We start from the raw sequence: 15,104 nt of genomic DNA on the forward strand, positions 1-15,104 counted from the left end.
GATCTGTATTGTCCTGTGAAAAAAAGCGTTCTTAGACACAGTGAGGAGTTTTTGGGGATAATGGGAAAATCATTTCCAACTAAATGACAGGAATTTCTTAGTCCAATCATGAGGTGTGCTAGGCTTTTTTATACTGTGGCGGAAAGAGAGAGAGTATAACAGTCATTATAAATAAAGGGCCAAGGAAGTGACAGTTTATGGAAGAAACAATTTGCACATAGTTTTAGAATGTGGTCAGGAGGAGGACAATGTGCTTACACATATGAAACATTAGAAGGTAGACATTATGGAAGCACATATATTTCTTTATTTTTATTGTATTTGGGGAGAGGGGGTTAATATAGCACGTCCAATGTGGAAAAGTGCTTTCCATAGCACCTTGCAGGTGGGCGACATCTAGAGCTGTGCAGTAGCCACCCATGCCCCAGACGTCAAAGAGAACAAGAAGTTACACATGTTGGAAGTGAGGGTGAGACATTGAGGAGATATGATCCCCGTATGAAGCCGAGAGAAGGAGGAGGCGTGAACGTGCATCCATGTTTGCAGGCGAGAAGGGAAGGAGCATTGGTCATGCATCCCTGCATGAGGGTGAGACAGGGAGGAGATATGATCCCCGTATGAAGCCGAGAGAAGGAGGAGGCGTGAACGTGCATCCATGTATGCGGGCGAGACAGGAAGGAGCATTGGTCATGCATCCCTGCATGAGGGTGAGACAGGGAGGAGATATGATCCCCGTATGAAGCCGAGAGAAGGAGGAGGCGTGAACGTGCATCCATGTATGCAGGCGAGAAGGGAAGGAGCATTGGTCATGCATCCCTGCATGAGGGTGAGACAGGGAGGAGATATGATCACTGTATGAAGCCGAGAGAAGGAGGAGGCGTGAACGTGCATCCATGTATGCGGGCGAGACAGGAAGGAGCATTGGTCATGCATCCCTGCATGAGGGTGAGACAGGGAGGAGATATGATCCCCGTATGAAGCCGAGAGAAGGAGGAGGCGTGAACGTGCATCCATGTATGCAGGCGAGACGGGAAGGAGCATTGGTCATGCATCCCTTCCTGAGGGTGAGACAGGGAGGAGATAAAATCCCCGTATGAAGCCGAGAGAACGAGGAGACATGAACGTGCATCCATGTATGCGGGCGAGAAGGGAAGGAGCATTGGTCATGCATCCCTGCATGAGGGTGAGACAGGGAGGAGATAAAATCCCTGTATGAAGCCAAGAGAACGAGGCGGCATGAACACGCATCCTTGTATGCAGGTGTGACATGGAGTCATCATGAACATGCATCCCTTTATAAGGACATAACATGGAGGACGCATGAACAGGAATGCCTGAATTTTATGGTGGTGGCCTTCGGGTGATTTGGCACGTGCAATTGGTGAAGAGCACTTCTCCTGCGCAAAAAAATAAATGTACTATTAGCACCCCGGAGGGAGCCTCTGCACTTCTTATAGGGAGAAAACTCTGCAATGGAAGGGGACAGGGTCAATAACAGCTGTAAACTCTCACAAGACCATCACTGCTCTCACACTTTCCTGCTCTCAGGCTGGCGGGCCATTATCGGCCCTGGCTGCCGCACCATTGCCAGGTTTGTGTAACTGTATTATTTCTAATTGGCTCCACTTTGATGACTTTCATTTGGATTCTGACTTGATTATTGAGATCTTAAATAAGTGACTGGGGATCAGGTGTCCACTTATTCTCATGGATAACATCACAACCAACCTTTAATTCAAACATGAGTCATGACATCACAGATGGAGTACAGCTTATGATAGAGGTGGAACGTCACATTGTAGCAGCCCAAGTAGCTTGCCGTGATCGTATAGTGGTTAGTACTCTGCGTTGTGGCCGCAGCAACCTCGGTTCGAATCCGAGTCACGGCATTGCGGTGAGGCAATGTCACAGCAGTTGGGCAGATATTTTAGAATTTCCATTAATACATTGGCAATCTCTGTGGAGGACTGAAACAATTCGATATGTCCTGTTACTGTTATGAACCTTTTGTTTCTTTAATGCTCTTTGCACACTTTTTCATCGGGTGACTGTAATGTATTTCAACCAAATCTAATTAAGAGCGCATTATGTGGTGACATTTGCAGTACATGAAACATTATAACACTGCCATTTACGTCAATAACCACTAGCTTGATTAAGACATATGTATTGCAGCGACAGTATTTCCCAGTTACAAATGGGAATAAAAACAACATCCGCGAGGGATTGAACCAACGACATTTAACTGATGTTGCCAATGGAGCGCGTTACAGAGAGCGCGAGGTCCCGCCTTTACAGTCACACGCTGATGATAATACAGATGTTTAAATAAACAGGCATATCTGTGGACTTGTGGTCTTTCTACATTGGGACTCATAGTCTAGTCCTAGGCTATTGTAGGCACTGGCGTATCTTTTAGTGGAATGAGAGGCATTCTGTAGTCGCGTGAAAGGACCTTTCAAGTCAATCTGATCTGTATTGTCCTGTGAAAAAAAGCGTTCTTAGACACAGTGAGGAGTTTTTGGGGATAATGGGAAAATCATTTCCAACTAAATGACAGGAATTTCTTAGTCCAATCATGAGGTGTGCTAGGCTTTTTTATACTGTGGCGGAAAGAGAGAGAGTATAACAGTCATTATAAATAAAGGGCCAAGGAAGTGACAGTTTATGGAAGGAACAATTTGCACATAGTTTTAGAATGTGGTCAGGAGGAGGACAATTGCTTACACATATGAAACATTAGAAGGTAGACATTATGGAAGCACATATATTTCTTTATTTTTATTGTATTTGGGGAGAGGGGGTTAATATAGCACGTCCAATGTGGAAAAGTGCTTTCCATAGCACCTTGCAGGTGGGCGACATCTAGAGCTGTGCAGTAGCCACCCATGCCCCAGACGTCAAAGAGAACAAGAAGTTACACATGTTGGAAGTGAGGGTGAGACATTGAGGAGATATGATCCCCGTATGAAGCCGAGAGAAGGAGGAGGCGTGAACGTGCATCCATGTATGCAGGCGAGAAGGGAAGGAGCATTGGTCATGCATCCCTGCATGAGGGTGAGACAGGGAGGAGATATGATCCCCGTATGAAGCCGAGAGAAGGAGGAGGCGTGAACGTGCATCCATGTATGCGGGCGAGACAGGAAGGAGCGTTGGTCATGCATCCCTGCATGAGGGTGAGACAGGGAGGAGATATGATCCCCTTTTGAAGCCGAGAGAAGGAGGAGGCGTGAACGTGCATCCATGTATGCAGGCGAGAAGGGAAGGAGCATTGGTCATGCATCCCTGCATGAGGGTGAGACAGGGAGGAGATATGATCCCCGTATGAAGCCGAGAGAAGGAGGAGGCGTGAACGTGCATCCATGTATGCGGGCGAGACAGGAAGGAGCATTGGTCATGCATCCCTGCATGAGGGTGAGACAGGGAGGAGATATGATCCCCGTATGAAGCCGAGAGAAGGAGGAGGCGTGAACGTGCATCCATGTATGCGGGCGAGACGGGAAGGAGCATTGGTCATGCATCCCTTCCTGAGGGTGAGACAGGGAGGAGATAAAATCCCCGTATGAAGCAGAGAGAACGAGGAGACATGAACGTGCATCCATGTATGCGGGCGAGAAGGGAAGGAGCATTGGTCATGCATCCCTGCATGAGGGTGAGACAGGGAGGAGATAAAATCCCTGTATGAAGCCAAGAGAACGAGGCGGCATGAACATGCATCCTTGTATGCAGGTGTGACATGGAGTCATCATGAACATGCATCCCTTTATAAGGACATAACATGGAGGACGCATGAACATGAATGCCTGAATTTTATGGTGGTGGCCTTCGGGTGATTTGGCACGTGCAATTGGTGAAGAGCACTTCTCCTGCGCAAAAAAATAAATTTACTATTAGCACCCCGGAGGGAGCCTCTGCACTTCTTATAGGGAGAAAACTCTGCAATGGAAGGGGACAGGGTCAATAACAGCTGTAAACTCTCACAAGACCATCACTGCTCTCACGCTTTCCTGCTCTCAGGCTGGCGGGCCATTATCGGCCCTGGCTGCCGCACCATTGCCAGGTTTGTGTAACTATATTATTTCTAATTGGCTCCACTTTGATGACTTTCATTTGGATTCTGACTTGATTATTGAGATCTTTAATAAGTGACTGGGGATCAGGTGTCCACTTATTCTCATGGATAACATCACAACCAACCTTTAATTCAAACATGAGTCATGACATCACAGATGGAGTACAGCTTATGATAGAGGTGGAACGTCACATGGTAGCAGCCCAAGTAGCTCGCTGTGATCATATAGTGGTTAGTACCCTGCGTTGTGGCCGCAGCAACCTCGGTTCGAATCCGAGTCACGGCATTGCGGTGAGGCAATGTCACGGCAGTTGGGCAGATATTTTAGAATTTCCATTAATACATTGGCAATCTCTGTGGAGGACTGAAACAATTCGATATGTCCTGTTACTGTTATGAACCTTTTGTTTCTTTAATGCTCTCTGCACACTTTTTCATCGGGTGACTGTAATGTATTTCAACCAAATCTAATTAAGAGCGCATTATGTGGTGACATTTGCAGTACATGAAACATTATAACACTGCCATTTACGTCAATAACCACTAGCTTGATTAAGACATATGTATTGCAGCGACAGTATTTCCCAGTTACAAATGGGAATAAAAACAACATCTGCGAGGGATTGAACCAACGACATTTAACTGATGTTGCCAATGGAGCGCGTTACAGAGAGCACGAGGTCCCGCCTTTACAGTCACACGCTGATGATAATACAGATGTTTAAATAAACAGACATATCTGTGGACTTGTGGTCTTTCTACATTGGGACTCATAGTCTAGTCCTAGGCTATTGTAGGCACTGGCGTATCTTTTAGTGGAATGAGAGGCATTCTGTAGTCGCGTGAAAGGACCTTTCAAGTCAATCTGATCTGTATTGTCCTGTGAAAAAAAGCGTTCTTAGACACAGTGAGGAGTTTTTGGGGATAATGGGAAAATCATTTCCAACTAAATGACAGGAATTTCTTAGTCCAATCATGAGGTGTGCTAGGCTTTTTTATACTGTGGCGGAAAGAGAGAGAGTATAACAGTCATTATAAATAAAGGGCCAAGGAAGTGACAGTTTATGGAAGGAACAATTTGCACATAGTTTTAGAATGTGGTCAGGAGGAGGACAATGTGCTTACACATATGAAACATTAGAAGGTAGACATTATGGAAGCACATATATTTCTTTATTTTTATTGTATTTGGGGAGAGGGGGTTAATATAGCACGTCCAATGTGGAAAAGTACTTTCCATAGCACCTTGCAGGTGGGCGACATCTAGAGCTGTGCAGTAGCCACCCATGCCCCAGACGTCAAAGAGAACAAGAAGTTACACATGTTGGAAGTGAGGGTGAGACATTGAGGAGATATGATCCCCGTATGAAGCCGAGAGAAGGAGGAGGCGTGAACGTGCATCCATGTATGCAGGCGAGAAGGGAAGGAGCATTGGTCATGCATCCCTGCATGAGGGTGAGACAGGGAGGAGATATGATCCCCGTATGAAGCCGAGAGAAGGAGGAGGCGTGAACGTGCATCCATGTATGCGGGCGAGACAGGAAGGAGCGTTGGTCATGCATCCCTGCATGAGGGTGAGACAGGGAGGAGATATGATCCCCGTATGAAGCCGAGAGTAGGAGGAGGCGTGAACGTGCATCCATGTATGCAGGCGAGAAGGGAAGGAGCATTGGTCATGCATCCCTGCATGAGGGTGAGACAGGGAGGAGATATGATCCCCGTATGAAGCCGAGAGAAGGAGGAGGCGTGAACGTGCATCCATGTATGCGGGCGAGACAGGAAGGACCATTGGTCATGCATCCCTGCATGAGGGTGAGACAGGGAGGAGATATGATCCCCGTATGAAGCCGAGAGAAGGAGGAGGCGTGAACGTGCATCCATGTATGCGGGCGAGACGTGAAGGAGCATTGGGCATGCATCCCTTCCTGAGGGTGAGACAGGGAGGAGATAAAATCCCCGTATGAAGCCGAGAGAACGAGAAGACATGAACGTGCATCCATGTATGCGGGCGAGAAGGGAAGGAGCATTGGTCATGCATCCCTGCATGAGGGTGAGACAGGGAGGAGATAAAATCCCTGTATGAAGCCAAGAGAACGAGGCGGCATGAACATGCATCCTTGTATGCAGGTGTGACATGGAGTGATCATTAACATGCATCCCTTTATAAGGACATAACATGGAGGACGCATGAACATGAATGCCTGAATTTTATGGTGGTGGCCTTCGGGTGATTTGGCACGTGCAATTGGCGAAGAGCACTTCTCCTGTGCAAAAAAATAAATGTACTATTAGCACCCCGGAGGGAGCCTCTGCACTTCTTATAGGGAGAAAACTCTGCAATGGAAGGGGACAGGGTCAATAACAGCTGTAAACTCTCACAAGACCATCACTGCTCTCACACTTTCCTGCTCTCAGGCTGGCGGGCCATTATCGGCCCTGGCTTTCGCACCATTGCCAGGTTTGTGTAACTATATTATTTGTAATTGGCTCCACTTTGATGACTTGCATTTGGATTCTGACTTGATTATTGAGATCTTAAATAAGTGACTGGGGATCAGGTGTCCACTTATTCTCATGGATAACATCACAACCAACCTTTAATTCAAACATGAGTCATGACATCACAGATGGAGTACAGCTTATGATAGAGGTGGAACGTCACATTGAAGCAGCCTAAGTAGCTCGCCGTGATTGTATAGTGGTTAGTACTCTGCGTTGTGGCCGCAACAACCTCGGTTGGAATCCGAGTCACGGCATTGCGGTGAGGAAATGTCACGGCAGTTGGGCAGATATTTTAGAATTTCCATTAATACATTGGCAATCTCTGTGGAGGACTGAAACAATTCGATATGTCCTGTTACTGTTATGAACCTTTTGTTTCTTTAATGCTCTTTGCACACTTTTTCATCGGGTGACTGTAATGTATTTCAACCAAATCTAATTAAGAGCGCATTATGTGGTGACATTTGCAGTACATGAAACATTATAACACTGCCATTTACGTCAATAACCACTAGCTTGATTAAGACATATGTATTGCAGCGACAGTATTTCCCAGTTACAAATGGGAATAAAAACAACATCCACGAGGGATTGAACCAACGACATTTAACTGATGTTGCCAATGGAGCGCGTTACAGAGAGCGCGAGGTCCCGCCTTTACAGTCACACGCTGATGATAATACAGATGTTTAAATAAACAGGCATATCTGTGGACTTGTGGTCTTTCTACATTGGGACTCATAGTCTAGTCCTAGGCTATTGTAGGCACTGGCGTATCTTTTAGTGGAATGAGAGGCATTCTGTAGTCGCGTGAAAGGACCTTTCAAGTCAATCTGATCTGTATTGTCCTGTGAAAAAAAGCGTTCTTAGACACAGTGAGGAGTTTTTGGGGATAATGGGAAAATCATTTCCAACTAAATGACAGGAATTTCTTAGTCCAATCATGAGGTGTGCTAGGCTTTTTTATACTGTGGCGGAAAGAGAGAGAGTATAACAGTCATTATAAATAAAGGGCCAAGGAAGTGACAGTTTATGGAAGAAACAATTTGCACATAGTTTTAGAATGTGGTCAGGAGGAGGACAATGTGCTTACACATATGAAACATTAGAAGGTAGACATTATGGAAGCACATATATTTCTTTATTTTTATTGTATTTGGGGAGAGGGGGTTAATATAGCACGTCCAATGTGGAAAAGTGCTTTCCATAGCACCTTGCAGGTGGGCGACATCTAGAGCTGTGCAGTAGCCACCCATGCCCCAGACGTCAAAGAGAACAAGAAGTTACACATGTTGGAAGTGAGGGTGAGACATTGAGGAGATATGATCCCCGTATGAAGCCGAGAGAAGGAGGAGGCGTGAACGTGCATCCATGTTTGCAGGCGAGAAGGGAAGGAGCATTGGTCATGCATCCCTGCATGAGGGTGAGACAGGGAGGAGATATGATCCCCGTATGAAGCCGAGAGAAGGAGGAGGCGTGAACGTGCATCCATGTATGCGGGCGAGACAGGAAGGAGCATTGGTCATGCATCCCTGCATGAGGGTGAGACAGGGAGGAGATATGATCCCCGTATGAAGCCGAGAGAAGGAGGAGGCGTGAACGTGCATCCATGTATGCAGGCGAGAAGGGAAGGAGCATTGGTCATGCATCCCTGCATGAGGGTGAGACAGGGAGGAGATATGATCCCTGTATGAAGCCGAGAGAAGGAGGAGGCGTGAACGTGCATCCATGTATGCGGGCGAGACAGGAAGGAGCATTGGTCATGCATCCCTGCATGAGGGTGAGACAGGGAGGAGATATGATCCCCGTATGAAGCCGAGAGAAGGAGGAGGCGTGAACGTGCATCCATGTATGCAGGCGAGACGGGAAGGAGCATTGGTCATGCATCCCTTCCTGAGGGTGAGACAGGGAGGAGATAAAATCCCCGTATGAAGCCGAGAGAACGAGGAGACATGAACGTGCATCCATGTATGCGGGCGAGAAGGGAAGGAGCATTGGTCATGCATCCCTGCATGAGGGTGAGACAGGGAGGAGATAAAATCCCTGTATGAAGCCAAGAGAACGAGGCGGCATGAACACGCATCCTTGTATGCAGGTGTGACATGGAGTCATCATGAACATGCATCCCTTTATAAGGACATAACATGGAGGACGCATGAACAGGAATGCCTGAATTTTATGGTGGTGGCCTTCGGGTGATTTGGCACGTGCAATTGGTGAAGAGCACTTCTCCTGCGCAAAAAAATAAATGTACTATTAGCACCCCGGAGGGAGCCTCTGCACTTCTTATAGGGAGAAAACTCTGCAATGGAAGGGGACAGGGTCAATAACAGCTGTAAACTCTCACAAGACCATCACTGCTCTCACACTTTCCTGCTCTCAGGCTGGCGGGCCATTATCGGCCCTGGCTGCCGCACCATTGCCAGGTTTGTGTAACTGTATTATTTCTAATTGGCTCCACTTTGATGACTTTCATTTGGATTCTGACTTGATTATTGAGATCTTAAATAAGTGACTGGGGATCAGGTGTCCACTTATTCTCATGGATAACATCACAACCAACCTTTAATTCAAACATGAGTCATGACATCACAGATGGAGTACAGCTTATGATAGAGGTGGAACGTCACATTGTAGCAGCCCAAGTAGCTTGCCGTGATCGTATAGTGGTTAGTACTCTGCGTTGTGGCCGCAGCAACCTCGGTTCGAATCCGAGTCACGGCATTGCGGTGAGGCAATGTCACAGCAGTTGGGCAGATATTTTAGAATTTCCATTAATACATTGGCAATCTCTGTGGAGGACTGAAACAATTCGATATGTCCTGTTACTGTTATGAACCTTTTGTTTCTTTAATGCTCTTTGCACACTTTTTCATCGGGTGACTGTAATGTATTTCAACCAAATCTAATTAAGAGCGCATTATGTGGTGACATTTGCAGTACATGAAACATTATAACACTGCCATTTACGTCAATAACCACTAGCTTGATTAAGACATATGTATTGCAGCGACAGTATTTCCCAGTTACAAATGGGAATAAAAACAACATCCGCGAGGGATTGAACCAACGACATTTAACTGATGTTGCCAATGGAGCGCGTTACAAAGAGCGCGAGGTCCCGCCTTTACAGTCACACGCTGATGATAATACAGATGTTTAAATAAACAGGCATATCTGTGGACTTGTGGTCTTTCTACATTGGGACACATAGTCTAGTCCTAGGCTATTGTAGGCACTGGCGTATCTTTTAGTGGAATGAGAGGCATTCTGTAGTCGCGTGAAAGGACCTTTCAAGTCAATCTGATCTGTATTGTCCTGTGAAAAAAAGCGTTCTTAGACACAGTGAGGAGTTTTTGGGGATAATGGGAAAATCATTTCCAACTAAATGACAGGAATTTCTTAGTCCAATCATGAGGTGTGCTAGGCTTTTTTATACTGTGGCGGAAAGAGAGAGAGTATAACAGTCATTATAAATAAAGGGCCAAGGAAGTGACAGTTTATGGAAGGAACAATTTGCACATAGTTTTAGAATGTGGTCAGGAGGAGGACAATTGCTTACACATATGAAACATTAGAAGGTAGACATTATGGAAGCACATATATTTCTTTATTTTTATTGTATTTGGGGAGAGGGGGTTAATATAGCACGTCCAATGTGGAAAAGTGCTTTCCATAGCACCTTGCAGGTGGGCGACATCTAGAGCTGTGCAGTAGCCACCCATGCCCCAGACGTCAAAGAGAACAAGAAGTTACACATGTTGGAAGTGAGGGTGAGACATTGAGGAGATATGATCCCCGTATGAAGCCGAGAGAAGGAGGAGGCGTGAACGTGCATCCATGTATGCAGGCGAGAAGGGAAGTAGCATTGGTCATGCATCCCTGCATGAGGGTGAGACAGGGAGGAGATATGATCCCCGTATGAAGCCGAGAGAAGGAGGAGGCGTGAACGTGCATCCATGTATGCGGGCGAGACAGGAAGGAGCGTTGGTCATGCATCCCTGCATGAGGGTGAGACAGGGAGGAGATATGATCCCCTTTTGAAGCCGAGAGAAGGAGGAGGCGTGAACGTGCATCCATGTATGCAGGCGAGAAGGGAAGGAGCATTGGTCATGCATCCCTGCATGAGGGTGAGACAGGGAGGAGATATGATCCCCGTATGAAGCCGAGAGAAGGAGGAGGCGTGAACGTGCATCCATGTATGCGGGCGAGACAGGAAGTAGCATTGGTCATGCATCCCTGCATGAGGGTGAGACAGGGAGGAGATATGATCCCCGTATGAAGCCGAGAGAAGGAGGAGGCGTGAACGTGCATCCATGTATGCGGACGAGACGGGAAGGAGCATTGGTCATGCATCCCTTCCTGAGGGTGTGACAGGGAGGAGATAAAATCCCCGTATGAAGCAGAGAGAACGAGGAGACATGAACGTGCATCCATGTATGCGGGCGAGAAGGGAAGGAGCATTGGTCATGCATCCCTGCATGAGGGTGAGACAGGGAGGAGATAAAATCCCTGTATGAAGCCAAGAGAACGAGGCGGCATGAACATGCATCCTTGTATGCAGGTGTGACATGGAGTCATCATGAACATGCATCCCTTTATAAGGACATAACATGGAGGACGCATGAACATGAATGCCTGAATTTTATGGTGGTGGCCTTCGGGTGATTTGGCACGTGCAATTGGTGAAGAGCACTTCTCCTGCGCAAAAAAAATAAATTTACTATTAGCACCCCGGAGGGAGCCTCTGCACTTCTTATAGGGAGAAAACTCTGCAATGGAAGGGGACAGGGTCAATAACAGCTGTAAACTCTCACAAGACCATCACTGCTCTCACACTTTCCTGCTCTCAGGCTGGCGGGCCATTATCGGCCCTGGCTGCCGCACCATTGCCAGGTTTGTGTAACTATATTATTTCTAATTGGCTCCACTTTGATGACTTTCATTTGGATTCTGACTTGATTATTGAGATCTTTAATAAGTGACTGGGGATCAGGTGTCCACTTATTCTCATGGATAACATCACAACCAACCTTTAATTCAAACATGAGTCATGACATCACAGATAGAGTACAGCTTATGATAGAGGTGGAACGTCACATGGTAGCAGCCCAAGTAGCTCGCTGTGATCGTATAGTGGTTAGTACCCTGCGTTGTGGCCGCAGCAACCTCGGTTCGAATCCGAGTCACGGCATTGCGGTGAGGCAATGTCACGGCAGTTGGGCAGATATTTTAGAATTTCCATTAATACATTGGCAATCTCTGTGGAGGACTGAAACAATTCGATATGTCCTGTTACTGTTATGAACCTTTTGTTTCTTTAATGCTCTCTGCACACTTTTTCATCGGGTGACTGTAATGTATTTCAACCAAATCTAATTAAGAGCGCATTATGTGGTGACATTTGCAGTACATGAAACATTATAACACTGCCATTTACGTCAATAACCACTAGCTTGATTAAGACATATGTATTGCAGCGACAGTATTTCCCAGTTACAAATGGGAATAAAAACAACATCCGCGAGGGATTGAACCAACGACATTTAACTGATGTTGCCAATGGAGCGCGTTACAGAGAGCGCGAGGTCCCGCCTTTACAGTCACACGCTGATGATAATACAGATGTTTAAATAAACAGGCATATCTGTGGACTTGTGGTCTTTCTACATTGGGACTCATAGTCTAGTCCTAGGCTATTGTAGGCACTGGCGTATCTTTTAGTGGAATGAGAGGCATTCTGTAGTCGCGTGAAAGGACCTTTCAAGTCAATCTGATCTGTATTGTCCTGTGAAAAAAAGCGTTCTTAGACACAGTGAGGAGTTTTTGGGGATAATGGGAAAATCATTTCCAACTAAATGACAGGAATTTCTTAGTCCAATCATGAGGTGTGCTAGGCTTTTTTATACTGTGGCGGAAAGAGAGACAGTATAACAGTCATTATAAATAAAGGGCCAAGGAAGTGACAGTTTATGGAAGGAACAATTTGCACATAGTTTTAGAATGTGGTCAGGAGGAGGACAATGTGCTTACACATATGAAACATTAGAAGGTAGACATTATGGAAGCACATATATTTCTTTATTTTTATTGTATTTGGGGAGAGGGGGTTAATATAGCACGTCCAATGTGGAAAAGTGCTTTCCATAGCATCTTGCAGGTGGGCGACATCTAGAGCTGTGCAGTAGCCACCCATGCCCCAGACGTCAAAGAGAACAAGAAGTTACACATGTTGGAAGTGAGGGTGAGACATTGAGGAGATATGATCCCCGTATGAAGCCGAGAGAAGGAGGAGGCGTGAACGTGCATCCATGTATGCAGGCGAGAAGGGAAGGAGCATTGGTCATGCATCCCTGCATGAGGGTGAGACAGGGAGGAGATATGATCCCCGTATAAAGCCGAGAGAAGGAGGAGGCGTGAACGTGCATCCATGTATGCGGGCGAGACAGGAAGGAGCGTTGGTCATGCATCCCTGCATGAGGGTGAGACAGGGAGGAGATATGATCCCCGTATGAAGCCGAGAGAAGGAGGAGGCGTGAACGTGCATCCATGTATGCAGGCGAGAAGGGAAGGAACATTGGTCATGCATCCCTGCATGAGGGTGAGACAGGGAGGAGATATGATCCCCGTATGAAGCCGAGAGAAGGAGGAAGCATGAACGTGCATCCATGTATGCGGGCGAGACAGGAAGGAGCGTTGGTCATGCATCCCTGCATGAGGGTGAGACAGGGAGGAGATATGATCCCCGTATGAAGCCGAGAGAAGGAGGAGGCGTGAACGTGCATCCATGTATGCAGGCGAGAAGGGAAGGAGTATTGGTCATGCATCCCTGCATGAGGGTGAGACAGGGAGGAGATATGATCCCCGTATGAAGCCGAGAGAAGGAGGAGGCATGAACGTGCATCCATGTATGCGGGCGAGACAGGAAGGACCATTGGTCATGCATCCCTGCATGAGGGTGAGACAGGGAGGAGATATGATCCCCGTATGAAGCCGAGAGAAGGATTAGGCGTGAACGTGCATCCATGTATGCGGGCGAGACGTGAAGGAGCATTGGGCATGCATCCCTTCCTGAGGGTGAGACAGGGAGGAGATAAAATCCCCGTATGAAGCCGAGAGAACGAGAAGACATGAACGTGCATCCATGTATGCGGGCGAGAAGGGAAGGAGCATTGGTCATGCATCCCTGCATGAAGGTGAGACAGGGAGGAGATAAAATCCCTGTATGAAGCCAAGAGAACGAGGCGGCATGAACATGCATCCTTGTATGCAGGTGTGACATGGAGTCATCATGAACATGCATCCCTTTATAAGGACATAACATGGAGGACGCATGAACATGAATGCCTGAATTTTATGGTGGTGGCCTTCGGGTGATTTGGCACGTGCAATTGGCGAAGAGCACTTCTCCTGTGCAAAAAAATAAATGTACTATTAGCACCCCGGAGGGAGCCTCTGCACTTCTTATAGGGAGAAAACTCTGCAATGGAAGGGGACAGGGTCAATAACAGCTGTAAACTCTCACAAGACCATCACTGCTCTCACACTTTCCTGCTCTCAGGCTGGCGGGCCATTATCGGCCCTGGCTGCCGCACCATTGCCAGGTTTGTGTAACTATATTATTTGTAATTGGCTCCACTTTGATGACTTGCATTTGGATTCTGACTTGATTATTGAGATCTTAAATAAGTGACTGGGGATCAGGTGTCCACTTATTCTCATGGATAACATCACAACCAACCTTTAATTCAAACATGAGTCATGACATCACAGATGGAGTACAGCTTATGATAGAGGTGGAACGTCACATTGTAGCAGCCCAAGTAGCTCGCCGTGATCGTATAGTGGTTAGTACTCTGCGTTGTGGCCGCAGCAACCTCGGTTCGAATCCGAGTCACGGCATTGCGGTGAGGCAATGTCACGGCAGTTGGGCAGATATTTTAGAATTTCCATTAATACATTGGCAATCTCTGTGGAGGACTGAAACAATTCGATATGTCCTGTTACTGTTATGAACCTTTTGTTTCTTTAATGCTCTTTGCACACTTTTTCATCGGGTGACTGTAATGTATTTCAACCAAATCTAATTAAGAGCGCATTATGTGGTGACATTTGCAGTACATGAAACATTATAACACTGCCATTTTTGTCAATAACCACTAGCTTGATTAAGACATATGTATTGCAGCGACAGTATTTCCCAGTTACAAATGGGAATAAAAACAACATCCACGAGGGATTGAACCAACGACATTTAACTGATGTTGCCAATGGAGCGCGTTACAGAGAGCGCGAGGTCCCGCCTTTACAGTCACACGCTGATGATAATACAGATGTTTAAATAAACAGGCATATCTGTGGACTTGTGGTCTTTCTACATTGGGACTCATAGTCTAGTCCTAGGCTATTGTAGGCACTGGCGTATCTTTTAGTGGAATGAGAGGCATTCTGTAGTCGCGTGAAAGGACCTTTCAAGTCAATCTGATCTGTATTGTCCTGTGAAAAAAAGCGTTCTTAGACACAGTGAGGA

At 46.6% G+C, this 15,104-nt stretch overlaps 3 non-coding genes across 3 annotated transcripts; all 3 read left to right on the plus strand.

Annotated features, from left to right (window-relative positions):
* Nucleotides 1-1,817: 1,817 nt before the first annotated feature.
* On the plus strand, nucleotides 1,818-1,889 carry TRNAH-GUG (transfer RNA histidin (anticodon GUG)). Its single transcript has one exon. It is a non-coding gene; the product is annotated as a tRNA-His (tRNA).
* A 7,337-nt stretch (nucleotides 1,890-9,226) lies between these two features.
* On the plus strand, nucleotides 9,227-9,298 carry TRNAH-GUG (transfer RNA histidin (anticodon GUG)). Its single transcript has one exon. It is a non-coding gene; the product is annotated as a tRNA-His (tRNA).
* A 5,106-nt stretch (nucleotides 9,299-14,404) lies between these two features.
* Nucleotides 14,405-14,476, plus strand: TRNAH-GUG (transfer RNA histidin (anticodon GUG)). The gene has a single exon. It is a non-coding gene; the product is annotated as a tRNA-His (tRNA).
* Nucleotides 14,477-15,104: the final 628 nt, after the last annotated feature.

Source organism: Ambystoma mexicanum, assembly GCF_040938575.1.
Source record: "Ambystoma mexicanum isolate Mex_15411 chromosome 12 unlocalized genomic scaffold, UKY_AmexF1_1 Mex_chr12_unloc.1, whole genome shotgun sequence".
NCBI lineage: Eukaryota > Metazoa > Chordata > Amphibia > Caudata > Ambystomatidae > Ambystoma > Ambystoma mexicanum.